At 53.5% G+C, this 7,042-nt stretch overlaps 1 pseudogene; it reads right to left on the reverse strand.

The window, feature by feature from the left end:
- Nucleotides 1–4,442: 4,442 nt before the first annotated feature.
- On the reverse strand, nt 4,443–4,798 carry LOC138387698 (ATP synthase subunit ATP5MJ, mitochondrial pseudogene; annotated as a pseudogene).
- Nucleotides 4,799–7,042: the final 2,244 nt, after the last annotated feature.

The raw sequence follows: 7,042 nt of genomic DNA on the forward strand, positions 1-7,042 counted from the left end.
CTCTGGACGCGACTCCTCTGGTCTCCTGTCGTCGCGTGGGACCCGCTTTGCCCTCGCCCTCGCGGGGCGACGCGCACACCCCGCGAGCTCGGCCCGGGGACGCGGCCGGGAGGCGCCGCCATGTTTGCCGGGAGCTCCCGTCGAACCTCAAGCCCGGCCCTCCCGGGTTCTCTCCAGGCCGGACCGCCCACGGCTTCCCGCGGTGCCGGCCGTGGCATTGGTGGGCGTCGGAGGGCCCCCCGGTCAGCGCCCCTCCCGCCCAGCACTCGGCCTGTGTGAACCTGCTCCAGAAGGCCCCCCGCCCCGGCCCTCTCCCTCCTAGGGGTCCTCTCTGGGGTCTCCGCGGGTCTCTTCCCGCAGTGGGGGTTGCCGGTACCAAAAGGAAGTCGGAGGAGGGCACGAAGAAGCCCTCACGAGTACATGCCTGTAAAAAGACTTGTCACGGGACATGCCTACGGGTAGACTAGTAGCGGCACTTATCACAAGAACTTCCTCAAGATGTCAGTGTCCCAGATTCACCGCTTGCACGGGGACACTCGCCAAGCGAAGGATGTCTCAGCCAATGAGCTAATGCCAACTCCTGTAACAAAACCCTGTGACCTTTGGTCTTTGTAACCTTTGGTTTCAAAACAGCTGACGTGGACTTCTTGCCCTAAGATTCCCTTTTCCCCACCACCTCGCCCCACAATGCCCGTGGCCTGCCATGGTTTGCATACCCTGAATTGCAGTTCCCAGTTCTTCCCGAATAAAATCATTTATCACCGAGAGCCTGTCTCTGAGTTTCTTCCCAGGTTGACTCCACACGCAGCTCTGCCGTCAGTGCCAGCAGTGCCCTCAGCTTGCGTCCCTGCCCAGGATGCAAGTGCAGGAGGGTGAGTCACCAGGCTGCCAGGGCTGGGAGTGCAGGAGCCCACCCCTGCAGAGCGCCCCAAGTTTTCGGACCCCCTGCGTCTTCTGAGACCGTGGTGTAGAGCTGGACGGGAGCACAGGGGATTCCTGGGCACCCCAGAGTGGTGTCAGCCCTCGTGTGATCTCCTGTTCCCAGAGGGGCCCCCAGGGAGCTCCAGGCCTGGGACACAGCTGTGAACACCTGGTCCCTGTTCCCACCACCCATGTGCTGATCAAAAACTGCACTTGCATTTCCCATAAGCACCTTGTTTATTGGAAATGTCCCATCCATAGGACATCAAGATATCAGCCATCTTTCCAAACTCAGTTGTCTCATTAGTGGTAGCCTGAGGTTAGGGATGGTGGGCGGGGGCGTGGACTTAGGAAGGGGTATCATGAGGGAGGTCTTTGTGGTGACCGAATGGTTGTGCATCTGGGTTGTGGTGGGTGGGCTAATCCACACATGTGACGACTTTGAGCGCTGTGCCAATGTCACATTCTTGAGGTTCATATTGCCCTGTGCATCCGCTGGGGGAAAGTGGTGAAGGGTGGTTGGACTTCCTGGCATGAGGAGGCTCCCACCTGCTTTTTGAGTCCCATAGCCCTTACATTGAGGGGAGGAGAGATTGGTGGGCCACACAGTACAGAAACTGCACAGTAGTCAAGAGCCACTCCAACCCCCCTTTTCTGAACTAGTAGGAGACCACCAAGGCTGATCAGGGTGAAGGAAACCAGCAGGTGGAACAGAAAGATTCAGAGATGCAAAGAGAGCAGCCACCTGCCCAGATAATCCAGGATCAGTGGGACTAAAATCCTCTGAGAGAATCAAGGAGATCGGGCATCTATTAGACAAGAGTAGGTTGCTGTTATAATAGAAAGAGAACAGGAGACTCTTGGAAATGAAAATATTATTGCTGACAAAAAATAATTAATTTGGTAGACAAAATAGAGGAAATCTGCTTGATTTCCACAAATCAGAAAGAGGAAGGCAGAAAGGTGACCTGAAAGGAAAGATTAGGAGTCTATTTCAGTGCTTCTTACTCCTCCCTGTGCGGGGAAACCACCTGTTGATCTTGTTAACGGCAGATTCTCTTTGGGGTGGGGGCTGGGGGAGGCCTGAGGCTCTGCATTTCCTGCCCCTCCCAGCACTGCTGTGCTCCTGATCCACCAGACTGCAACTGGGAACCAGCGGGATATAGCAGGAGATTTCATGGTCAAAGACTGAGACCCTGAGAAAGAGAGAAAAGAGAAGATGGATAGAATTGTCAGAGCCTAATGGAAGAAATTTCTTTTGGCTCAAATTCTTCCAATTCCAAGCCAGGTGGGATAGATGAACAAAACTCACCACTAGACACTTCCTTGTGAAGGCTCAGAGTTCCATGGTCAAGGAAGGTGTTGAAAGAATTCGGGGAGGAGAAATAAGTCGGCCACAAGGAGCAGTGATGAGATGGCATCAGGCTTCTCACTGGTCACCCTGATGCCAGAAAGCAAAGCAACACCTTCAAAACTGAGTGGGAATGACTGGAACTTTGTTCCTGGTAACATCTGTCTTAAAGTCTATTTCATCTGGTATTAGGTGGTATAGCTACTCCAGCTCTCTTACGGTTGCTGTTTGCATGGTATATCTTTTTCCAAAAAACAATTAAAACATATACACACCCAACAAGAGAGCTGTAATATACATGAAGCAAAGACTTATAAGATTGGAGAGAGGAACAGACAACTCAAAAACAATATGTAACATCACGCTCTCAATGATGGGTAGGACAGTGGAGCAAGCAGAACAGCAACAAGGACCAGACCTGAACAATGCTGGCAGCCACTGTGACTCCACTGACGTCTACACAACACGCTCCCAACAGCAGCAGGTCACACCTTCTTCCCACTTGCAGATGGAATATTATCCAGTGTAGACCACCCACTAGGCCATAAAACAGATCTAAGTTAATTTTAAAGGATTGAAATCATACAATGTATTTTTAATCACAATGAAATTAAAGTAAAAATAAAAAGAAGAAAGATTTGAGAAATTAATAAATATTTGGGAAATTAAAACAACACACTTCTAAATAAACCAGGAGTCAAAGAAGAAATCACAAAAAAATTAGAAAATATGTTGAGCTGAATGAAAAGGAAAATATGTACATCAACATTTATAGAATGAAGCTAACACAGTATTTTCAGGGAAATTTTAACTACAAACATTTATATTGGAAGAAATGAAATGCCAAGCATGGGGGCTCGTGCCTGTCATCCCAGCGATTTGGGAGGGGCCACAGGAAGCAGAAGGAAGGAAAAAATAAAGATTAGTCGTGAAACAGATGGAGAAAAACAACAGAGAAAAATCAATGAAACAGAAATTTGTTCTCTTGAAAATATCAACAAAATTGGCAAATGTTTAGCTAGACTAGCCAAGAAAAAATAAAATTAATACTCCTCTACAAAGGTCACAGAAAAGAAAAGGAAATTAGGAATAAAAGGGCACATCACGGCCAGGCACAGTGGCTCACGTCTGTAATCCTAGCACTCTGGGAGGCCGAGGCAGGTGAATCGTTTGAGCTTAGGAGTTTGAGACCAGCCTGAGCAAGAGTAAGACCCTGTCTCTACTAAAAATAGAAAGAAATTATATGGACAACTAAAAATATACACAGAAAAAATTAGTCGGGCACGGTGGCACATGCCTGTAGTCCCAGCTACTCGGGAGGCCGAGGCAGGAGGATCGCTTGAGCCCAGGAGCCCTGCAGTGAGCTGGGATTGCACCCCTGCACCCCAGCCTGTGTGACAGAGCTTGTCTAAAAAAAGAGCCTACTCAACCACACAGCGTTTCCATTCTGAGTAAGTAGTACCTCTGTTCTCTCAGTGGTGCAGGCCACAAACTTTGGGGTTACACTTCGCTCCTCACCCTCCGTGCACCATGCCTTGTCACCTCCACGCCTCCCCCTGCTCCTCTCGCCTGGCATGTGGATTAGCCCAGTAGCTTCCTGGTTGCTCACTCCACTTCCCCTTGCTCCTTTGAACTCTTACCACACAGCAGCGGGTGATCCTGTCTAAATACTAAACTGAACCATATCACTCTCCTGGTCTACACCCTCCATTGGCCTCCCATCCCACTTGGAATAAAGCTGAAGCCCTCATTGTAGCCTACAGGTCCCCCAGGGCCTGGCCCATGGCCACTGTGCTCTCCCTGTCTTCCTCTCACCCTTTCTGCTACAGGCCACACTCTCTTGCCCTCCCCAGGGCCTTTGCACTTCCCCTTCTCTCTCTTTGTATGGTTTTCTCACTCATTTCTTTCTTTTTTTTTTTTTTTTCATCATGCTTAACAAATATTTATTGAGCAGCAGGACGTGAGTTACTAGATCCTGATCACCAACTCTGGTGACAATTGAGATATTTACCCTTAAGTTCCTCGGGCTTCTAACCATGAACGGCTCAGTAAGATTCTGATTTCATCTGGAATTCACCTGCATTACAAATGATCTCAAGTAAGCCTGGCGCACAGGAGGGAGCTGAGCGGGGACACACTGCAAGCAGTCCCGCATGTCGTACATCTCACAGACACATTTATTCATGCCGAAGTAGACGGCACGTACACAAGTGCACAGGGATGTTCCGTGTTCCCGCCTAACACAGCTCCCTGAGATCTACAGGCAGACGGACGTTCCCTCTCTTGTGCACCCGAGTGAGGCTGGTTAGTGATGACCACGAGCAGGTGCGGGAGCTTTCAAAGCTTTACTTCTTTTATCTGCGCTCCCGATTTTATAAACAATGAAGCCCATCGAGCCCATTCCGATCCAGATCTCCTGGTACACTTGGGTACAGCAGGGTTTCATGGGGACCCACACATTTTTAATAAGGCTTTGAAGCATCTCGGCCCCAGACCAACGGCTCGGGCCGCAGCACAGACCCACGGCCAACGTCCGGAAAGGTCAGAGCGTGCATCCTCGCTCATTTCATTCAGGTATTTTCTCACATCTTTTCGGGGAGGCATTCCCTAAAGCAGCACCCTGCATTCGAGTTAGTTTTCCATTGCTGCATAACAACCTACCCCAAAACTCAGTGCTTAAAACACTAATAAACCCCTGTTGTCTCTCAGTGCAGCGTGGCAGGGTGGTTCCGCCCTAGGTCTCTCCGAGGACACAGTGAAGACATCAGCCAGGGCTGCCACCTCTGAAGGCTGCCCGAGGATGGAGGCTTGGAGGCTTCCCACATGGGTCCCTCTGTGGCTGGCGTCCCTGGCACCTGGGCCTTTCCCAGGGCTGCCTGAGTGTCCTCTCGACAGGGAGGCTCCTGAGTGACCTGAAAAGGAGAGTAGCAGTTGGAATGTTCTTTCTGGACCTCGGAAGTCACATTCTGCTACATACCATTCTCAAAAAGGAGGCTTTGAGCCCCGTCCAGGTCCGAGGGGGGAAACTGGGCTCCGCCTTTGGGAGGGCTGGCGTGTCGGAGAAGCGGCGGACACTTGCTGAACCGCTGCCCATCCTGTCACCCCCTGGTCCCTCGTTCTGCTGCACGTTTCTTCAGAGCGTGCCCCTCTGCGGAGGGGCCTCAGATGCTCATGCGTCTGCCATGCGCCTTGGCTCCAGGAAGGCGGGGAGTCGGGCCTCCCCACCCTGCGTCCCAACGGCATCAAGCACGCCGGGTAAGTGCTGCGTGAACTAAGTGTGGACACGCAGTCTTTCCCACAGGAGCGTCTGTGGGCACCTTGTGGTGTTGGGAAGGTCAGCCTTCCGGGACACGTGGGGCTGGGGGAGTCAGCGGGGATAAGGCCGGAGCAAGGAGGGACTGTGGAGGGACATGGGACAAAGGGAGGGGGTGGGGCCGGCATCAGGCTGGCAAGAGGCCTCGCTGCTCCTGGGGCTCCATCCCTGCAGGGTACTTGGGCTCCAGCGCAGCTCTCCACCCGAGGCCAGCCCTGCGGTGGCCAGCCCCATGTCCCCAGCCGCGGTGTGGAGGGAGGCCTTCCAGCAGCAGGAGGAAGGTCTGTCCTCTGCCACTGGTGGCCACGAGCCAGGATTTCTGGACGTGGCTTCTGCCTATCTCATCTCCCCCACCTGTCAGCTTCTTCCTCTCGAACTAGCTTCCTCTTGATAAAAAATGTGTCCACAGGGGCTCCTGAGGACCTGTGGTCTGGGGGAGGCAGTGGCATGCTGGCAAACTCTCTCTCTCTGAATAGGAAAAAAAAAAAAATCCCTGATTTGTAGGGTTTGATGATTTCCATGGTATAAACGATCCCATCGTGGCCCATTTCGGACTCCCAGCTGTGGAGCAGCCACAGATTGCTCAATACGTAGGTCTGCAGGGCCAGGAGGAGCCAGGCCCAGCACCCCACGGGGCGCAGTGGCTGCGCCCCTGCTGAATCCCTTTCTTCCCATGCTGCCCTGGAGCTGTCTGGGCCAGGTCTGTCCACCTGCCGGCTCCGACCTGCCGGAGGCCACGGAAGTTTGGAGGCGGCAGTTTAGCCCGAGCAACTACTCCCCACACAGAGGGCAGGGGCAGAGGGGGGCTTGGCAAACACACAGCCCCCGCCCCTCCTCTCAGCTCAGGGGGTCCAGGGAGTTTGGCTGGTGGAGAGGACAGCGGAAGGGAGCAGGGAGTGTGACCCTGAGGGGGACGCATGGCTCCCCCACTGCACTGCTCAAGGCAGCACCTGGGTGTGGGGACCCTCCTGCCTCCCCCACTGGGGGCTTTGGCTGTTAGGGCTGTGAACCCCGAGCTGCTATTGGAAATGGTGATGTCACTGGTGGGGGGTGGAGCTTCAGCCTTCTTTCGGGTTAGGAGGGGGAAGCACAGCACACTCCAGGGATGGAGGGGAACAAAGAATTAGGATCGTGAGGACCAGAGGGACAAGGAAGGCTCTGGAAAGGGGCAGGAGGGCCGGGGGTCTGGGAGCGCACTGCGAGAGGGGCTGGAGAAGGGGAGACATGCGGGACAGAGGACATGTGGTGCAAACCGCACCCACGCTGGATGGAGCACACTGTGCTTCCTGGTGTCTAACCTCAGTCCCAGCCGGTTCGGGTCCAGACTCCCAGTCTCTCCTGGAAGATCCAGTCCACACACGGGGACAGCCACTGTCGCCCTTGCTCTTCTTCACCCTGGGGAGGGGGTTCCGAGTCACACAGCCGAGCAGACGAGCCTCTCCCGCACTCTGAGCCCG

The sequence above is a fragment of the Eulemur rufifrons genome, chromosome 7 (genome assembly GCF_041146395.1).
Source record: "Eulemur rufifrons isolate Redbay chromosome 7, OSU_ERuf_1, whole genome shotgun sequence".
Lineage (NCBI taxonomy): Eukaryota > Metazoa > Chordata > Mammalia > Primates > Lemuridae > Eulemur > Eulemur rufifrons.